Here is a 20,052-nt window from a genome sequence, read left to right on the forward strand (position 1 = left end):
ATTACATACCTCTCCTGCTGCTGCTGCTGCTGCTGGCTGTCCAGCAGCAGACTGAAGGTGGCTGCTGCTGTGCACAGGTATATAAAGGCTCAGAGCCTATTATGACACGCGCAGCCAGCGTTCCATTGCCACATTCCATCTACTGCAGGCAGGATACCTGGCTGGCTGAATGTCGCTGAGAAGCTCACAGAGACCGCCATAAGCAACAGTTTAACAGAATGCCACAGACTAATCAACCAAACTTTTTGGGTTGGGTTCTCTTTTATAGTCTGCAGGCATTAAATGAAAGAAGTCAGTGTTCCAGCAGAAGGAGACAACGTTTCAGAAAAGGCATTGTAGCAAACCAAAAAAGAAATTTTAAGCGCAGCAGAGTAACCAGCGCACATACCTGTTAGCTCAGGTGAGTTTAAAAGGCTGCTGTTGATAACAAGGGCATTTGCTAAATAGATGGTGTGTGTGCAACAATATACTGAAAGGTCAATTATATTGTGCAGCTTATCTCACCACCTGTAGTTATTTAGGTGAAAGCTCCAAAATGCTTGCCTAATATGTCTGTTTATCCAAAAGGAAGTAAAAAGGGAGAGCTAGAAAGATAGCATTGCATCACATTACATGGCAATGCAATGCACAGTTGCTGAAGTTGAACCAAAATGAGCTTGTAATCTGGCTTCTGCAACTTTGAACATGAAAAATCCAATGAGGAGAAGAAAAGCAAAGCCAAAGAGTCCATCCCAAAATCCGACAAACAAGCAAAATGAACAAAAAACATTGAATTCAATTCTTTCTGATTTTAGAAACTGCATTAAAGAAGGGGTGCACCGGTCCTGGAGATACTGCAATACCAGGTCAATGCGTGGAGTGGACAGAGCAAGCTCTTTTTCCATCTCCCTGTTCTAAAAATCCATTTAATATATGGTCCCCAGATAGGGGACGTATCAGATATTAAACTGATAAGAACAGATACTACACTTGATCTTAGCCAAAAGGCCGAGAAGCGATAACCAGAATTGGTTTCAAACTACGGAGCCACCCAAGGATCCTGAAAAGTCCATTTGTGGAGATGAGCTCCTGGACTCCCGTTAAGAAGACATGTTGTCAACCTCTAGATCCCTTACATGCCTGCACTTTTCGGCTTGCTGCTGCTGCAATCCACGCGTTTTAGATCTGCATAACTCCACCTCTTTAAACACAGCACCTTCACCCCCTGCTGTTCCCACCCGCCTCAACACCGTTGGAAGGGAGGAGAACCAATTAAGGCGGGAGGTGGGGTGGAACGAGCAGCTGTCTACCCTTAGCAGGAGGGCTCCTGATTACATACCTCTCCTGCTGCTGCTGCTGCTGGCTGTCCAGCAGCAGACTGAAGGTGGCTGCTGCTGTGCACAGGTATATAAAGGCTCAGAGCCTATTATGACACGCGCAGCCAGCGTTCCATTGCCACATTCCATCTACTGCAGGCAGGATACCTGGCTGGCTGAATGTCGCTGAGAAGCTCACAGAGACCGCCATAAGCAACAGTTTAACAGAATGCCACAGACTAATCAACCAAACTTTTTGGGTTGGGTTCTCTTTTATAGTCTGCAGGCATTAAATGAAAGAAGTCAGTGTTCCAGCAGAAGGAGACAACGTTTCAGAAAAGGCATTGTAGCAAACCAAAAAAGAAATTTTAAGCGCAGCAGAGTAACCAGCGCACATACCTGTTAGCTCAGGTGAGTTTAAAAGGCTGCTGTTGATAACAAGGGCATTTGCTAAATAGATGGTGTGTGTGCAACAATATACTGAAAGGTCAATTATATTGTGCAGCTTATCTCACCACCTGTAGTTATTTAGGTGAAAGCTCCAAAATGCTTGCCTAATATGTCTGTTTATCCAAAAGGAAGTAAAAAGGGAGAGCAAGAAAGATAGCATTGCATCACATTACATGGCAATGCAATGCACAGTTGCTGAAGTTGAACCAAAATGAGCTTGTAATCTGGCTTCTGCAACTTTGAACATGAAAAATCCAATGAGGAGAAGAAAAGCAAAGCCAAAGAGTCCATCCCAAAATCCGACAAACAAGCAAAATGAACAAAAAACATTGAATTCAATTCTTTCTGATTTTAGAAACTGCATTAAAGAAGGGGTGCACCGGTCCTGGAGATACTGCAATACCAGGTCAATGCGTGGAGTGGACAGAGCAAGCTCTTTTTCCATCTCCCTGTTCTAAAAATCCATTTAATATATGGTCCCCAGATAGGGGACGTATCAGATATTAAACTGATAAGAACAGATACTACACTTGATCTTAGCCAAAAGGCCGAGAAGCGATAACCAGAATTGGTTTCAAACTACGGAGCCACCCAAGGATCCTGAAAAGTCCATTTGTGGAGATGAGCTCCTGGACTCCCGTTAAGAAGACATGTTGTCAACCTCTAGATCCCTTACATGCCTGCACTTTTCGGCTTGCTGCTGCTGCAATCCACGCGTTTTAGATCTGCATAACTCCACCTCTTTAAACACAGCACCTTCACCCCCTGCTGTTCCCACCCGCCTCAGCACCGTTGGAAGGGAGGAGAACCAATTAAGGCGGGGGGTGGGGTGGAACGAGCAGCTGTCTACCCTTAGCAGGAGGGCTCCTGATTACATACCTCTCCTGCTGCTGCTGCTGCTGGCTGTCCAGCAGCAGACTGAAGGTGGCTGCTGCTGTGCACAGGTATATAAAGGCTCAGAGCCTATTATGACACGCGCAGCCAGCGTTCCATTGCCACATTCCATCTACTGCAGGCAGGATACCTGGCTGGCTGAATGTCGCTGAGAAGCTCACAGAGACCGCCATAAGCAACAGTTTAACAGAATGCCACAGACTAATCAACCAAACTTTTTGGGTTGGGTTCTCTTTTATAGTCTGCAGGCATTAAATGAAAGAAGTCAGTGTTCCAGCAGAAGGAGACAACGTTTCAGAAAAGGCATTGTAGCAAACCAAAAAAGAAATTTTAAGCGCAGCAAAGTAACCAGCGCACATACCTGTTAGCTCAGGTGAGTTTAAAAGGCTGCTGTTGATAACAAGGGCATTTGCTAAATAGATGGTGTGTGTGCAACAATATACTGAAAGGTCAATTATATTGTGCAGCTTATCTCACCACCTGTAGTTATTTAGGTGAAAGCTCCAAAATGCTTGCCTAATATGTCTGTTTATCCAAAAGGAAGTAAAAAGGGAGAGCTAGAAAGATAGCATTGCATCACATTACATGGCAATGCAATGCACAGTTGCTGAAGTTGAACCAAAATGAGCTTGTAATCTGGCTTCTGCAACTTTGAACATGAAAAATCCAATGAGGAGAAGAAAAGCAAAGCCAAAGAGTCCATCCCAAAATCCGACAAACAAGCAAAATGAACAAAAAACATTGAATTCAATTCTTTCTGATTTTAGAAACTGCATTAAAGAAGGGGTGCACCGGTCCTGGAGATACTGCAATACCAGGTCAATGCGTGGAGTGGACAGAGCAAGCTCTTTTTCCATCTCCCTGTTCTAAAAATCCATTTAATATATGGTCCCCAGATAGGGGACGTATCAGATATTAAACTGATAAGAACAGATACTACACTTGATCTTAGCCAAAAGGCCGAGAGCGATAACCAGAATTGGTTTCAAACTACGGAGCCACCCAAGGATCCTGAAAAGTCCATTTGTGGAGATGAGCTCCTGGACTCCCGTTAAGAAGACATGTTGTCAACCTCTAGATCCCTTACATGCCTGCACTTTTCAGCTTGCTGCTGCTGCAATCCACGCGTTTTAGATCTGCATAACTCCACCTCTTTAAACACAGCACCTTCACCCCCTGCTGTTCCCACCCGCCTCAACACCGTTGGAAGGGAGGAGAACCAATTAAGGCGGGGGGTGGGGTGGAACGAGCAGCTGTCTACCCTTAGCAGGAGGGCTCCTGATTACATACCTCTCCTGCTGCTGCTGCTGCTGGCTGTCCAGCAGCAGACTGAAGGTGGCTGCTGCTGTGCACAGGTATATAAAGGCTCAGAGCCTATTATGACACGCGCAGCCAGCGTTCCATTGCCACATTCCATCTACTGCAGGCAGGATACCTGGCTGGCTGAATGTCGCTGAGAAGCTCACAGAGACCGCCATAAGCAACAGTTTAACAGAATGCCACAGACTAATCAACCAAACTTTTTGGGTTGGGTTCTCTTTTATAGTCTGCAGGCATTAAATGAAAGAAGTCAGTGTTCCAGCAGAAGGAGACAACGTTTCAGAAAAGGCATTGTAGCAAACCAAAAAAGAAATTTTAAGCGCAGCAGAGTAACCAGCGCACATACCTGTTAGCTCAGGTGAGTTTAAAAGGCTGCTGTTGATAACAAGGGCATTTGCTAAATAGATGGTGTGTGTGCAACAATATACTGAAAGGTCAATTATATTGTGCAGCTTATCTCACCACCTGTAGTTATTTAGGTGAAAGCTCCAAAATGCTTGCCTAATATGTCTGTTTATCCAAAAGGAAGTAAAAAGGGAGAGCTAGAAAGATAGCATTGCATCACATTACATGGCAATGCAATGCACAGTTGCTGAAGTTGAACCAAAATGAGCTTGTAATCTGGCTTCTGCAACTTTGAACATGAAAAATCCAATGAGGAGAAGAAAAGCAAAGCCAAAGAGTCCATCCCAAAATCCGACAAACAAGCAAAATGAACAAAAAACATTGAATTCAATTCTTTCTGATTTTAGAAACTGCATTAAAGAAGGGGTGCACCGGTCCTGGAGATACTGCAATACCAGGTCAATGCGTGGAGTGGACAGAGCAAGCTCTTTTTCCATCTCCCTGTTCTAAAAATCCATTTAATATATGGTCCCCAGATAGGGAACGTATCAGATATTAAACTGATAAGAACAGATACTACACTTGATCTTAGCCAAAAGGCCGAGAAGCGATAACCAGAATTGGTTTCAAACTACGGAGCCACCCAAGGATCCTGAAAAGTCCATTTGTGGAGATGAGCTCCTGGACTCCCGTTAAGAAGACATGTTGTCAACCTCTAGATCCCTTACATGCCTGCACTTTTCGGCTTGCTGCTGCTGCAATCCACGCGTTTTAGATCTGCATAACTCCACCTTTTAAACACAGCACCTTCACCCCCTGCTGTTCCCACCCACCTCAACACCGTTGGAAGGGAGGAGAACCAATTAAGGCGGGGGGTGGGGTGGAACGAGCAGCTGTCTACCCTTAGCAGGAGGGCTCCTGATTACATACCTCTCCTGCTGCTGCTGCTGGCTGTCCAGCAGCAGACTGAAGGTGGCTGCTGCTGTGCACAGGTATATAAAGGCTCAGAGCCTATTATGACACGCGCAGCCAGCGTTCCATTGCCACATTCCATCTACTGCAGGCAGGATACCTGGCTGGCTGAATGTCGCTGAGAAGCTCACAGAGACCGCCATAAGCAACAGTTTAACAGAATGCCACAGACTAATCAACCAAACTTTTTGGGTTGGGTTCTCTTTTATAGTCTGCAGGCATTAAATGAAAGAAGTCAGTGTTCCAGCAGAAGGAGACAACGTTTCAGAAAAGGCATTGTAGCAAACCAAAAAAGAAATTTTAAGCGCAGCAGAGTAACCAGCGCACATACCTGTTAGCTCAGGTGAGTTTAAAAGGCTGCTGTTGATAACAAGGGCATTTGCTAAATAGATGGTGTGTGTGCAACAATATACTGAAAGGTCAATTATATTGTGCAGCTTATCTCACCACCTGTAGTTATTTAGGTGAAAGCTCCAAAATGCTTGCCTAATATGTCTGTTTATCCAAAAGGAAGTAAAAAGGGAGAGCTAGAAAGATAGCATTGCATCACATTACATGGCAATGCAATGCACAGTTGCTGAAGTTGAACCAAAATGAGCTTGTAATCTGGCTTCTGCAACTTTGAACATGAAAAATCCAATGAGGAGAAGAAAAGCAAAGCCAAAGAGTCCATCCCAAAATCCGACAAACAAGCAAAATGAACAAAAAACATTGAATTCAATTCTTTCTGATTTTAGAAACTGCATTAAAGAAGGGGTGCACCGGTCCTGGAGATACTGCAATACCAGGTCAATGCGTGGAGTGGACAGAGCAAGCTCTTTTTCCATCTCCCTGTTCTAAAAATCCATTTAATATATGGTCCCCAGATAGGGGACGTATCAGATATTAAACTGATAAGAACAGATACTACACTTGATCTTAGCCAAAAGGCCGAGAGCGATAACCAGAATTGGTTTCAAACTACGGAGCCACCCAAGGATCCTGAAAAGTCCATTTGTGGAGATGAGCTCCTGGACTCCCGTTAAGAAGACATGTTATCAACCTCTAGATCCCTTACATGCCTGCACTTTTCGGCTTGCTGCTGCTGCAATCCACGCGTTTTAGATCTGCATAGCTCCACCTCTTTAAACACAGCACCTTCACCCCCTGCTGTTCCCACCCGCCTCAACACCGTTGGAAGGGAGGAGAACCAATTAAGGCGGGGGGTGGGGTGGAACGAGCAGCTGTCTACCCTTAGCAGGAGGGCTCCTGATTACATACCTCTCCTGCTGCTGCTGCTGGCTGTCCAGCAGCAGACTGAAGGTGGCTGCTGCTGTGCACAGGTATATAAAGGCTCAGAGCCTATTATGACACGCGCAGCCAGCGTTCCATTGCCACATTCCATCTACTGCAGGCAGGAAACCTGGCTGGCTGAATGTCGCTGAGAAGCTCACAGAGACCGCCATAAGCAACAGTTTAACAGAATGCCACAGACTAATCAACCAAACTTTTTGGGTTGGGTTCTCTTTTATAGTCTGCAGGCATTAAATGAAAGAAGTCAGTGTTCCAGCAGAAGGAGACAACGTTTCAGAAAAGGCATTGTAGCAAACCAAAAAAGAAATTTTAAGCGCAGCAGAGTAACCAGCGCACATACCTGTTAGCTCAGGTGAGTTTAAAAGGCTGCTGTTGATAACAAGGGCATTTGCTAAATAGATGGTGTGTGTGCAACAATATACTGAAAGGTCAATTATATTGTGCAGCTTATCTCACCACCTGTAGTTATTTAGGTGAAAGCTCCAAAATGCTTGCCTAATATGTCTGTTTATCCAAAAGGAAGTAAAAAGGGAGAGCTAGAAAGATAGCATTGCATCACATTACATGGCAATGCAATGCACAGTTGCTGAAGTTGAACCAAAATGAGCTTGTAATCTGGCTTCTGCAACTTTGAACATGAAAAATCCAATGAGGAGAAGAAAAGCAAAGCCAAAGAGTCCATCCCAAAATCCGACAAACAAGCAAAATGAACAAAAAACATTGAATTCAATTCTTTCTGATTTTAGAAACTGCATTAAAGAAGGGGTGCACCGGTCCTGGAGATACTGCAATACCAGGTCAATGCGTGGAGTGGACAGAGCAAGCTCTTTTTCCATCTCCCTGTTCTAAAAATCCATTTAATATATGGTCCCCAGATAGGGGACGTATCAGATATTAAACTGATAAGAACAGATACTACACTTGATCTTAGCCAAAAGGCCGAGAAGCGATAACCAGAATTGGTTTCAAACTACGGAGCCACCCAAGGATCCTGAAAAGTCCATTTGTGGAGATGAGCTCCTGGACTCCCGTTAAGAAGACATGTTGTCAACCTCTAGATCCCTTACATGCCTGCACTTTTCGGCTTGCTGCTGCTGCAATCCACGCGTTTTAGATCTGCATAACTCCACCTCTTTAAACACAGCACCTTCACCCCCTGCTGTTCCCACCCGCCTCAACACCGTTGGAAGGGAGGAGAACCAATTAAGGCGGGGGGTGGGGTGGAACGAGCAGCTGTCTACCCTTAGCAGGAGGGCTCCTGATTACATACCTCTCCTGCTGCTGCTGCTGCTGGCTGTCCAGCAGCAGACTGAAGGTGGCTGCTGCTGTGCACAGGTATATAAAGGCTCAGAGCCTATTATGACACACGCAGCCAGCGTTCCATTGCCACATTCCATCTACTGCAGGCAGGATACCTGGCTGGCTGAATGTCGCTGAGAAGCTCACAGAGACCGCCATAAGCAACAGTTTAACAGAATGCCACAGACTAATCAACCAAACTTTTTGGGTTGGGTTCTCTTTTATAGTCTGCAGGCATTAAATGAAAGAAGTCAGTGTTCCAGCAGAAGGAGACAACGTTTCAGAAAAGGCATTGTAGCAAACCAAAAAAGAAATTTTAAGCGCAGCAGAGTAACCAGCGCACATACCTGTTAGCTCAGGTGAGTTTAAAAGGCTGCTGTTGATAACAAGGGCATTTGCTAAATAGATGGTGTGTGTGCAACAATATACTGAAAGGTCAATTATATTGTGCAGCTTATCTCACCACCTGTAGTTATTTAGGTGAAAGCTCCAAAATGCTTGCCTAATATGTCTGTTTATCCAAAAGGAAGTAAAAAGGGAGAGCTAAAGAGATAGCATTGCATCACATTACATGGCAATGCAATGCACAGTTGCTGAAGTTGAACCAAAATGAGCTTGTAATCTGGCTTCTGCAACTTTGAACATGAAAAATCCAATGAGGAGAAGAAAAGCAAAGCCAAAGAGTCCATCCCAAAATCCGACAAACAAGCAAAATGAACAAAAAACATTGAATTCAATTCTTTCTGATTTTAGAAACTGCATTAAAGAAGGGGTGCACCGGTCCTGGAGATACTGCAATACCAGGTCAATGCGTGGAGTGGACAGAGCAAGCTCTTTTTCCATCTCCCTGTTCTAAAAATCCATTTAATATATGGTCCCCAGATAGGGGACGTATCAGATATTAAACTGATAAGAACAGATACTACACTTGATCTTAGCCAAAAGGCCGAGAAGCGATAACCAGAATTGGTTTCAAACTACGGAGCCACCCAAGGATCCTGAAAAGTCCATTTGTGGAGATGAGCTCCTGGACTCCCATTAAGAAGACATGTTGTCAACCTCTAGATCCCCTACATGCCTGCACTTTTCGGCTTGCTGCTGCTGCAATCCACGCGTTTTAGATCTGCATAACTCCACCTCTTTAAACACAGCACCTTCACCCCCTGCTGTTCCCACCCGCCTCAACACCGTTGGAAGGGAGGAGAACCAATTAAGGCGGGGGGTGGGGTGGAACGAGCAGCTGTCTACCCTTAGCAGGAGGGCTCCTGATTACATACCTCTCCTGCTGCAGTCTGTCCAGCAGCAGACTGAAGGTGGCTGCTGCTGTGCACAGGTATATAAAGGCTCAGAGCCTATTATGACACGCGCAGCCAGCGTTCCATTGCCACATTCCATCTACTGCAGGCAGGATACCTGGCTGGCTGAATGTCGCTGAGAAGCTCACAGAGACCGCCATAAGCAACAGTTTAACAGAATGCCACAGACTAATCAACCAAACTTTTTGGGTTGGGTTCTCTTTTATAGTCTGCAGGCATTAAATGAAAGAAGTCAGTGTTCCAGCAGAAGGAGACAACGTTTCAGAAAAGGCATTGTAGCAAACCAAAAAAGAAATTTTAAGCGCAGCAGAGTAACCAGCGCACATACCTGTTAGCTCAGGTGAGTTTAAAAGGCTGCTGTTGATAACAAGGGCATTTGCTAAATAGATGGTGTGTGTGCAACAATATACTGAAAGGTCAATTATATTGTGCAGCTTATCTCACCACCTGTAGTTATTTAGGTGAAAGCTCCAAAATGCTTGCCTAATATGTCTGTTTATCCAAAAGGAAGTAAAAAGGGAGAGCTAGAAAGATAGCATTGCATCACATTACATGGCAATGCAATGCACAGTTGCTGAAGTTGAACCAAAATGAGCTTGTAATCTGGCTTCTGCAACTTTGAACATGAAAAATCCAATGAGGAGAAGAAAAGCAAAGCCAAAGAGTCCATCCCAAAATCCGACAACAAGCAAAATGAACAAAAAACATTGAATTCAATTCTTTCTGATTTTAGAAACTGCATTAAAGAAGGGGTGCACCGGTCCTGGAGATACTGCAATACCAGGTCAATGCGTGGAGTGGACAGAGCAAGCTCTTTTTCCATCTCCCTGTTCTAAAAATCCATTTAATATATGGTCCCCAGATAGGGGACGTATCAGATATTAAACTGATAAGAACAGATACTACACTTGATCTTAGCCAAAAGGCCGAGAAGCGATAACCAGAATTGGTTTCAAACTACGGAGCCACCCAAGGATCCTGAAAAGTCCATTTGTGGAGATGAGCTCCTGGACTCCCATTAAGAAGACATGTTGTCAACCTCTAGATCCCTTACATGCCTGCACTTTTCGGCTTGCTGCTGCTGCAATCCACGCGTTTTAGATCTGCATAACTCCACCTCTTTAAACACAGCACCTTCACCCCCTGCTGTTCCCACCCGCCTCAACACCGTTGGAAGGGAGGAGAACCAATTAAGGCGGGGGGTGGGGTGGAACGAGCAGCTGTCTACCCTTAGCAGGAGGGCTCCTGATTACATACCTCTCCTGCTGCTGCTGCTGCTGGCTGTCCAGCAGCAGACTGAAGGTGGCTGCTGCTGTGCACAGGTATATAAAGGCTCAGAGCCTATTATGACACGCGCAGCCAGCGTTCCATTGCCACATTCCATCTACTGCAGGCAGGATACCTGGCTGGCTGAATGTCGCTGAGAAGCTCACAGAGACCGCCATAAGCAACAGTTTAACAGAATGCCACAGACTAATCAACCAAACTTTTTGGGTTGGGTTCTCTTTTATAGTCTGCAGGCATTAAATGAAAGAAGTCAGTGTTCCAGCAGAAGGAGACAACGTTTCAGAAAAGGCATTGTAGCAAACCAAAAAAGAAATTTTAAGCGCAGCAGAGTAACCAGCGCACATACCTGTTAGCTCAGGTGAGTTTAAAAGGCTGCTGTTGATAACAAGGGCATTTGCTAAATAGATGGTGTGTGTGCAACAATATACTGAAAGGTCAATTATATTGTGCAGCTTATCTCACCACCTGTAGTTATTTAGGTGAAAGCTCCAAAATGCTTGCCTAATATGTCTGTTTATCCAAAAGGAAGTAAAAAGGGAGAGCTAGAAAGATAGCATTGCATCACATTACATGGCAATGCAATGCACAGTTGCTGAAGTTGAACCAAAATGAGCTTGTAATCTGGCTTCTGCAACTTTGAACATGAAAAATCCAATGAGGAGAAGAAAAGCAAAGCCAAAGAGTCCATCCCAAAATCCGACAAACAAGCAAAATGAACAAAAAACATTGAATTCAATTCTTTCTGATTTTAGAAACTGCATTAAAGAAGGGGTGCACCGGTCCTGGAGATACTGCAATACCAGGTCAATGCGTGGAGTGGACAGAGCAAGCTCTTTTTCCATCTCCCTGTTCTAAAAATCCATTTAATATATGGTCCCCAGATAGGGGACGTATCAGATATTAAACTGATAAGAACAGATACTACACTTGATCTTAGCCAAAAGGCCGAGAAGCGATAACCAGAATTGGTTTCAAACTACGGAGCCACCCAAGGATCCTGAAAAGTCCATTTGTGGAGATGAGCTCCTGGACTCCCGTTAAGAAGACATGTTGTCAACCTCTAGATCCCTTACATGCCTGCACTTTTCGGCTTGCTGCTGCTGCAATCCACGCGTTTTAGATCTGCATAACTCCACCTCTTTAAACACAGCACCTTCACCCCCTGCTGTTCCCACCCGCCTCAACACCGTTGGAAGGGAGGAGAACCAATTAAGGCGGGGGGTGGGGTGGAACGAGCAGCTGTCTACCCTTAGCAGGAGGGCTCCTGATTACATACCTCTCCTGCTGCTGCTGCTGCTGGCTGTCCAGCAGCAGACTGAAGGTGGCTGCTGCTGTGCACAGGTATATAAAGGCTCAGAGCCTATTATGACACGCGCAGCCAGCGTTCCATTGCCACATTCCATCTACTGCAGGCAGGATACCTGGCTGGCTGAATGTCGCTGAGAAGCTCACAGAGACCGCCATAAGCAACAGTTTAACAGAATGCCACAGACTAATCAACCAAACTTTTTGGGTTGGGTTCTCTTTTATAGTCTGCAGGCATTAAATGAAAGAAGTCAGTGTTCCAGCAGAAGGAGACAACGTTTCAGAAAAGGCATTGTAGCAAACCAAAAAAGAAATTTTAAGCGCAGCAGAGTAACCAGCGCACATACCTGTTAGCTCAGGTGAGTTTAAAAGGCTGCTGTTGATAACAAGGGCATTTGCTAAATAGATGGTGTGTGTGCAACAATATACTGAAAGGTCAATTATATTGTGCAGCTTATCTCACCACCTGTAGTTATTTAGGTGAAAGCTCCAAAATGCTTGCCTAATATGTCTGTTTATCCAAAAGGAAGTAAAAAGGGAGAGCTAGAAAGATAGCATTGCATCACATTACATGGCAATGCAATGCACAGTTGCTGAAGTTGAACCAAAATGAGCTTGTAATCTGGCTTCTGCAACTTTGAACATGAAAAATCCAATGAGGAGAAGAAAAGCAAAGCCAAAGAGTCCATCCCAAAATCCGACAAACAAGCAAAATGAACAAAAAACATTGAATTCAATTCTTTCTGATTTTAGAAACTGCATTAAAGAAGGGGTGCACCGGTCCTGGAGATACTGCAATACCAGGTCAATGCGTGGAGTGGACAGAGCAAGCTCTTTTTCCATCTCCCTGTTCTAAAAATCCATTTAATATATGGTCCCCAGATAGGGGACGTATCAGATATTAAACTGATAAGAACAGATACTACACTTGATCTTAGCCAAAAGGCCGAGAAGCGATAACCAGAATTGGTTTCAAACTACGGAGCCACCCAAGGATCCTGAAAAGTCCATTTGTGGAGATGAGCTCCTGGACTCCCGTTAAGAAGACATGTTGTCAACCTCTAGATCCCTTACATGCCTGCACTTTTCGGCTTGCTGCTGCTGCAATCCACGCGTTTTAGATCTGCATAACTCCACCTCTTTAAACACAGCACCTTCACCCCCTGCTGTTCCCACCCGCCTCAACACCGTTGGAAGGGAGGAGAACCAATTAAGGCGGGGGGTGGGGTGGAACGAGCAGCTGTCTACCCTTAGCAGGAGGGCTCCTGATTACATACCTCTCCTGCTGCTGCTGCTGCTGGCTGTCCAGCAGCAGACTGAAGGTGGCTGCTGCTGTGCACAGTTATATAAAGGCTCAGAGCCTATTATGACACGCGCAGCCAGCGTTCCATTGCCACATTCCATCTACTGCAGGCAGGATACCTGGCTGGCTGAATGTCGCTGAGAAGCTCACAGAGACCGCCATAAGCAACAGTTTAACAGAATGCCACAGACTAATCAACCAAACTTTTTGGGTTGGGTTCTCTTTTATAGTCTGCAGGCATTAAATGAAAGAAGTCAGTGTTCCAGCAGAAGGAGACAACGTTTCAGAAAAGGCATTGTAGCAAACCAAAAAAGAAATTTTAAGCGCAGCAGAGTAACCAGCGCACATACCTGTTAGCTCAGGTGAGTTTAAAAGGCTGCTGTTGATAACAAGGGCATTTGCTAAATAGATGGTGTGTGTGCAACAATATACTGAAAGGTCAATTATATTGTGCAGCTTATCTCACCACCTGTAGTTATTTAGGTGAAAGCTCCAAAATGCTTGCCTAATATGTCTGTTTATCCAAAAGGAAGTAAAAAGGGAGAGCTAGAAAGATAGCATTGCATCACATTACATGGCAATGCAATGCACAGTTGCTGAAGTTGAACCAAAATGAGCTTGTAATCTGGCTTCTGCAACTTTGAACATGAAAAATCCAATGAGGAGAAGAAAAGCAAAGCCAAAGAGTCCATCCCAAAATCCGACAAACAAGCAAAATGAACAAAAAACATTGAATTCAATTCTTTCTGATTTTAGAAACTGCATTAAAGAAGGGGTGCACCGGTCCTGGAGATACTGCAATACCAGGTCAATGCGTGGAGTGGACAGAGCAAGCTCTTTTTCCATCTCCCTGTTCTAAAAATCCATTTAATATATGGTCCCCAGATAGGGGACGTATCAGATATTAAACTGATAAGAACAGATACTACACTTGATCTTAGCCAAAAGGCCGAGAAGCGATAACCAGAATTGGTTTCAAACTACGGAGCCACCCAAGGATCCTGAAAAGTCCATTTGTGGAGATGAGCTCCTGGACTCCCGTTAAGAAGACATGTTGTCAACCTCTAGATCCCTTACATGCCTGCACTTTTCGGCTTGCTGCTGCTGCAATCCACGCGTTTTAGATCTGCATAACTCCACCTCTTTAAACACAGCACCTTCACCCCCTGCTGTTCCCACCCGCCTCAACACCGTTGGAAGGGAGGAGAACCAATTAAGGCGGGGGGTGGGGTGGAACGAGCAGCTGTCTACCCTTAGCAGGAGGGCTCCTGATTACATACCTCTCCTGCTGCTGCTGCTGCTGGCTGTCCAGCAGCAGACTGAAGGTGGCTGCTGCTGTGCACAGTTATATAAAGGCTCAGAGCCTATTATGACACGCGCAGCCAGCGTTCCATTGCCACATTCCATCTACTGCAGGCAGGATACCTGGCTGGCTGAATGTCGCTGAGAAGCTCACAGAGACCGCCATAAGCAACAGTTTAACAGAATGCCACAGACTAATCAACCAAACTTTTTGGGTTGGGTTCTCTTTTATAGTCTGCAGGCATTAAATGAAAGAAGTCAGTGTTCCAGCAGAAGGAGACAACGTTTCAGAAAAGGCATTGTAGCAAACCAAAAAAGAAATTTTAAGCGCAGCAGAGTAACCAGCGCACATACCTGTTAGCTCAGGTGAGTTTAAAAGGCTGCTGTTGATAACAAGGGCATTTGCTAAATAGATGGTGTGTGTGCAACAATATACTGAAAGGTCAATTATATTGTGCAGCTTATCTCACCACCTGTAGTTATTTAGGTGAAAGCTCCAAAATGCTTGCCTAATATGTCTGTTTATCCAAAAGGAAGTAAAAAGGGAGAGCTAGAAAGATAGCATTGCATCACATTACATGGCAATGCAATGCACAGTTGCTGAAGTTGAACCAAAATGAGCTTGTAATCTGGCTTCTGCAACTTTGAACATGAAAAATCCAATGAGGAGAAGAAAAGCAAAGCCAAAGAGTCCATCCCAAAATCCGACAAACAAGCAAAATGAACAAAAAACATTGAATTCAATTCTTTCTGATTTTAGAAACTGCATTAAAGAAGGGGTGCACCGGTCCTGGAGATACTGCAATACCAGGTCAATGCGTGGAGTGGACAGAGCAAGCTCTTTTTCCATCTCCCTGTTCTAAAAATCCATTTAATATATGGTCCCCAGATAGGGGACGTATCAGATATTAAACTGATAAGAACAGATACTACACTTGATCTTAGCCAAAAGGCCGAGAAGCGATAACCAGAATTGGTTTCAAACTACGGAGCCACCCAAGGATCCTGAAAAGTCCATTTGTGGAGATGAGCTCCTGGACTCCCGTTAAGAAGACATGTTGTCAACCTCTAGATCCCTTACATGCCTGCACTTTTCGGCTTGCTGCTGCTGCAATCCACGCGTTTTAGATCTGCATAACTCCACCTCTTTAAACACAGCACCTTCACCCCCTGCTGTTCCCACCCGCCTCAACACCGTTGGAAGGGAGGAGAACCAATTAAGGCGGGGGGTGGGGTGGAACGAGCAGCTGTCTACCCTTAGCAGGAGGGCTCCTGATTACATACCTCTCCTGCTGCTGCTGCTGCTGGCTGTCCAGCAGCAGACTGAAGGTGGCTGCTGCTGTGCACAGGTATATAAAGGCTCAGAGCCTATTATGACACGCGCAGCCAGCGTTCCATTGCCACATTCCATCTACTGCAGGCAGGATACCTGGCTGGCTGAATGTCGCTGAGAAGCTCACAGAGACCGCCATAAGCAACAGTTTAACAGAATGCCACAGACTAATCAACCAAACTTTTTGGGTTGGGTTCTCTTTTATAGTCTGCAGGCATTAAATGAAAGAAGTCAGTGTTCCAGCAGAAGGAGACAACGTTTCAGAAAAGGCATTGTAGCAAACCAAAAAAGAAATTTTAAGCGCAGCAGAGTAACCAGCGCACATACCTGTTAGCTCAGGTGAGTTTAAAAGGCTGCTGTTGATAACAAGGGCATTTGCTAAATAGATGGTGTGTGTGCAACAATATACTGAAAGGTCAATTATATTGTGCAGCTTATCTCACCACCTGTAGTTATTTAGGTGAAAGCTCCAAAATGCTTGCCTAATATGTCTGTTTATCCAAAAGGAAGTAAAAAGGGAGAGCTAGAAAGATAGCATTGCATCACATTACATGGCAATGCAATGCACAGTTGCTGAAGTTGAACCAAAATGAGCTTGTAATCTGGCTTCTGCAACTTTGAACATGAAAAATCCAATGAGGAGAAGAAAAGCAAAGCCAAAGAGTCCATCCCAAAATCCGACAAACAAGCAAAATGAACAAAAAACATTGAATTCAATTCTTTCTGATTTTAGAAACTGCATTAAAGAAGGGGTGCACCGGTCCTGGAGATACTGCAATACCAGGTCAATGCGTGGAGTGGACAGAGCAAGCTCTTTTTCCATCTCCCTGTTCTAAAAATCCATTTAATATATGGTCCCCAGATAGGGGACGTATCAGATATTAAACTGATAAGAACAGATACTACACTTGATCTTAGCCAAAAGGCCGAGAAGCGATAACCAGAATTGGTTTCAAACTACGGAGCCACCCAAGGATCCTGAAAAGTCCATTTGTGGAGATGAGCTCCTGGACTCCCGTTAAGAAGACATGTTGTCAACCTCTAGATCCCTTACATGCCTGCACTTTTCGGCTTGCTGCTGCTGCAATCCACGCGTTTTAGATCTGCATAACTCCACCTCTTTAAACACAGCACCTTCACCCCCTGCTGTTCCCACCCGCCTCAACACCGTTGGAAGGGAGGAGAACCAATTAAGGCGGGGGGTGGGGTGGAACGAGCAGCTGTCTACCCTTAGCAGGAGGGCTCCTGATCACATACCTCTCCTGCTGCTGCTGCTGCTGGCTGTCCAGCAGCAGACTGAAGGTGGCTGCTGCTGTGCACAGGTATATAAAGGCTCAGAGCCTATTATGACACGCGCAGCCAGCGTTCCATTGCCACATTCCATCTACTGCAGGCAGGATACCTGGCTGGCTGAATGTCGCTGAGAAGCTCACAGAGACCGCCATAAGCAACAGTTTAACAGAATGCCACAGACTAATCAACCAAACTTTTTGGGTTGGGTTCTCTTTTATAGTCTGCAGGCATTAAATGAAAGAAGTCAGTGTTCCAGCAGAAGGAGACAACGTTTCAGAAAAGGCATTGTAGCAAACCAAAAAAGAAATTTTAAGCGCAGCAGAGTAACCAGCGCACATACCTGTTAGCTCAGGTGAGTTTAAAAGGCTGCTGTTGATAACAAGGGCATTTGCTAAATAGATGGTGTGTGTGCAACAATATACTGAAAGGTCAATTATATTGTGCAGCTTATCTCACCACCTGTAGTTATTTAGGTGAAAGCTCCAAAATGCTTGCCTAATATGTCTGTTTATCCAAAAGGAAGTAAAAAGGGAGAGCTAGAAAGATAGCATTGCATCACATTACATGGCAATGCAATGCACAGTTGCTGAAGTTGAACCAAAATGAGCTTGTAATCTGGCTTCTGCAACTTTGAACATGAAAAATCCAATGAGGAGAAGAAAAGCAAAGCCAAAGAGTCCATCCCAAAATCCGACAAACAAGCAAAATGAACAAAAAACATTGAATTCAATTCTTTCTGATTTTAGAAACTGCATTAAAGAAGGGGTGCACCGGTCCTGGAGATACTGCAATACCAGGTCAATGCGTGGAGTGGACAGAGCAAGCTCTTTTTCCATCTCCCTGTTCTAAAAATCCATTTAATATATGGTCCCCAGATAGGGGACGTATCAGATATTAAACTGATAAGAACAGATTTTTTTTTTTTATTTTTATTTTTTTTTTTCCACTCAGATTACAAGTCCCATATTTACCATTTCATGCTTTGCAATGATTTCCAAATGGTATTAGGTTGTTATCCATCATTGTGGGTCATATATCCATTTTTCCAATCTTATTTTATATATATACGTTTATATTATCACAATACAGTTATTCCATATTCTTTACATCACAACATTACAATCTTTACCATTACGATTTAAGGCAACATTCCTCTCTTCAGGCCATATGCTGCCAAGGCATTCAAAAGCCTTCCATCCAGAAACCGACCATCCCAAGCTTCTTCTACCTCTTTAGCCAACGACTGAGGTATTCTGTAAGTTGAAAAAAAACGATGCATATCGCTATAAATGTTATTCCACACTTTGCGCCTTAGACTAGCCTGACTCCCCCCTTCACAACTCTTTAGCATTTTCAACACTTCTTGTCTCTCCTCCATCTCCCTCATATTTTTTTCTGAAACATCCTTTGCTTTACTAGAGTCCTTCCCAGATGACAAAACTCCTTCAATTTCTTCTCTGGCTTCACATGCGACATCCTCTCTTTCTTCTTCACTAGTTTCTTCACCCTCCTCCTCCTCTTCCATATTACTTACAGCACCTTCCTTTTCATCCTGACTGGAGGACTCACTTTCCTCCTGATCTTCTGACTCCCTATCCACCTCCACTTCTTCTTCCAAGCTAGTATTTTCAATCTCAACGTCTGTGATATCACTCTCAGTATCTTCTTCCATATGATCACCTTCTTTTCTTATATCTCTTATTTGTTCCTCCTTCTTTTGAGATATGTTCTCTTCCGTTTCATCATGGGGGGCAGCTTCAGACTCTTCTTCTTTTCCATCTTCCTTGTCAACTGACTTCTCCTCCCTTTTATTGACAGGACAGCAATCATATAAATGACCACTGCCACCACATAGATTACATTTCTTACTTTTTTCACAATTCTCTGCCTTATGTCCCACTTCTTCACACTTGGCACACCACTGTAATGTACAGGAATCCTTTTCATGGCCATACTGTTTACAACGCCTACAAAACTTCGGCATACCTGTAAAGAACATATCTCCATTAACTGTCCCGATTTTGAATCTACTTGGTGGGAGTACCACAACACCATCCGAACTTTCCTTGAACTTGACCAGGAACCTCCACCTCGTGGTCCAAAAACCATATCGGTTAAACATTTTGCCAGCAGAACTCACTTTCTCACAGTACCGGGATAAAAAGGTCATGATCTCTTCTTCCAATATGAAAGGACTATGCATCCTCATTACTATTAGCCTTTCCTTCCTAGGAAAATGCGAAACAAAAAAAACACCTTCAAGTATCGAATCTTCCTTCACTAGATCCATTCTCTTCCAAAAGTCAGAAAAGATATCTTCTGAACAAAAAATAACATCATATATCCCTCTCTTCGGGAACTCCAACATAGACAAAACTTGTTCCATTTGAACTTCCAATAGTTCAAACAAAATCTTCTCTACCAAAAAAAACAAGCCAGACTTCTTCTTCTCTGGATCCAAAAAAATAAACCGCACTGCATTCTTCAATCTTGCAAAAACTGGGACCTCTTCACAGGTCAGCATATTTGGGCTTCTCCCGTCCATATCTTCACACAAAAGGTGGCAAAAATCCTCCTCGCCTACTTAAAAAAAGCAGGCAGGCTGATCGCCCCTCGTTGCCCCGGGACTAATCCGGCTCCCCAAAAGCAGCAAGGGGGTGAAGCCGCACTGCTACATGCAGCGATCCCCCGAGGCCAAGGAGCCGGGTACCCAAGGCACCTCTCAGCCAAGACCAAGGCAGCAACCGGTAGATCACTGCACTTGATCTTAGCCAAAAGGCCGAGAAGCGATAACCAGAATTGGTTTCAAACTACGGAGCCACCCAAGGATCCTGAAAAGTCCATTTGTGGAGATGAGCTCCTGGACTCCCGTTAAGAAGACATGTTGTCAACCTCTAGATCCCTTACATGCCTGCACTTTTCGGCTTGCTGCTGCTGCAATCCACGCGTTTTAGATCTGCATAACTCCACCTCTTTAATCACAGCACCTTCACCCCCTGCTGTTCCCACCCGCCTCAACACCGTTGGAAGGGAGGAGAACCAATT

General features: G+C 44.5%; 13 non-coding genes and 1 pseudogene across 13 annotated transcripts; all 14 read right to left on the reverse strand.

Annotated features, from left to right (window-relative positions):
• Positions 1-808: 808 nt before the first annotated feature.
• Positions 809-999, reverse strand: LOC141228023 (U2 spliceosomal RNA). The gene has a single exon (XR_012294951.1). It is a non-coding gene; the product is annotated as a U2 spliceosomal RNA (small nuclear RNA).
• Positions 1,000-2,114: 1,115 nt separating this feature from the next.
• On the reverse strand, positions 2,115-2,305 carry LOC141228024 (U2 spliceosomal RNA). Its single transcript, XR_012294952.1, has one exon. It is a non-coding gene; the product is annotated as a U2 spliceosomal RNA (small nuclear RNA).
• A 1,115-nt stretch (positions 2,306-3,420) lies between these two features.
• On the reverse strand, positions 3,421-3,612 carry LOC141228319 (U2 spliceosomal RNA). The gene has a single exon (XR_012295234.1). It is a non-coding gene; the product is annotated as a U2 spliceosomal RNA (small nuclear RNA).
• A 1,113-nt stretch (positions 3,613-4,725) lies between these two features.
• LOC141228213 (U2 spliceosomal RNA) lies at positions 4,726-4,916 on the reverse strand. Its single transcript, XR_012295132.1, has one exon. It is a non-coding gene; the product is annotated as a U2 spliceosomal RNA (small nuclear RNA).
• Positions 4,917-6,027: 1,111 nt separating this feature from the next.
• On the reverse strand, positions 6,028-6,219 carry LOC141228320 (U2 spliceosomal RNA). The gene has a single exon (XR_012295235.1). It is a non-coding gene; the product is annotated as a U2 spliceosomal RNA (small nuclear RNA).
• A 1,110-nt stretch (positions 6,220-7,329) lies between these two features.
• LOC141228026 (U2 spliceosomal RNA) lies at positions 7,330-7,520 on the reverse strand. The gene has a single exon (XR_012294953.1). It is a non-coding gene; the product is annotated as a U2 spliceosomal RNA (small nuclear RNA).
• Positions 7,521-8,635: 1,115 nt separating this feature from the next.
• LOC141228027 (U2 spliceosomal RNA) lies at positions 8,636-8,826 on the reverse strand. The gene has a single exon (XR_012294954.1). It is a non-coding gene; the product is annotated as a U2 spliceosomal RNA (small nuclear RNA).
• Positions 8,827-9,931: 1,105 nt separating this feature from the next.
• LOC141228028 (U2 spliceosomal RNA) lies at positions 9,932-10,122 on the reverse strand. The gene has a single exon (XR_012294955.1). It is a non-coding gene; the product is annotated as a U2 spliceosomal RNA (small nuclear RNA).
• Positions 10,123-11,237: 1,115 nt separating this feature from the next.
• On the reverse strand, positions 11,238-11,428 carry LOC141228029 (U2 spliceosomal RNA). Its single transcript, XR_012294956.1, has one exon. It is a non-coding gene; the product is annotated as a U2 spliceosomal RNA (small nuclear RNA).
• A 1,115-nt stretch (positions 11,429-12,543) lies between these two features.
• LOC141228030 (U2 spliceosomal RNA) lies at positions 12,544-12,734 on the reverse strand. Its single transcript, XR_012294957.1, has one exon. It is a non-coding gene; the product is annotated as a U2 spliceosomal RNA (small nuclear RNA).
• A 1,115-nt stretch (positions 12,735-13,849) lies between these two features.
• LOC141228031 (U2 spliceosomal RNA) lies at positions 13,850-14,040 on the reverse strand. Its single transcript, XR_012294958.1, has one exon. It is a non-coding gene; the product is annotated as a U2 spliceosomal RNA (small nuclear RNA).
• Positions 14,041-15,155: 1,115 nt separating this feature from the next.
• Positions 15,156-15,346, reverse strand: LOC141228032 (U2 spliceosomal RNA). The gene has a single exon (XR_012294959.1). It is a non-coding gene; the product is annotated as a U2 spliceosomal RNA (small nuclear RNA).
• A 1,115-nt stretch (positions 15,347-16,461) lies between these two features.
• Positions 16,462-16,652, reverse strand: LOC141228034 (U2 spliceosomal RNA). The gene has a single exon (XR_012294961.1). It is a non-coding gene; the product is annotated as a U2 spliceosomal RNA (small nuclear RNA).
• Positions 16,653-17,767: 1,115 nt separating this feature from the next.
• On the reverse strand, positions 17,768-17,940 carry LOC141228454 (U2 spliceosomal RNA; annotated as a pseudogene).
• Between the last annotated feature and the right edge of the window lie 2,112 nt (positions 17,941-20,052).

This window comes from Phyllobates terribilis, unplaced genomic scaffold, assembly GCF_046119375.1.
Source record: "Phyllobates terribilis strain yellow unplaced genomic scaffold, ASM4611937v1 Scaffold_437__1_contigs__length_1545540, whole genome shotgun sequence".
NCBI lineage: Eukaryota > Metazoa > Chordata > Amphibia > Anura > Dendrobatidae > Phyllobates > Phyllobates terribilis.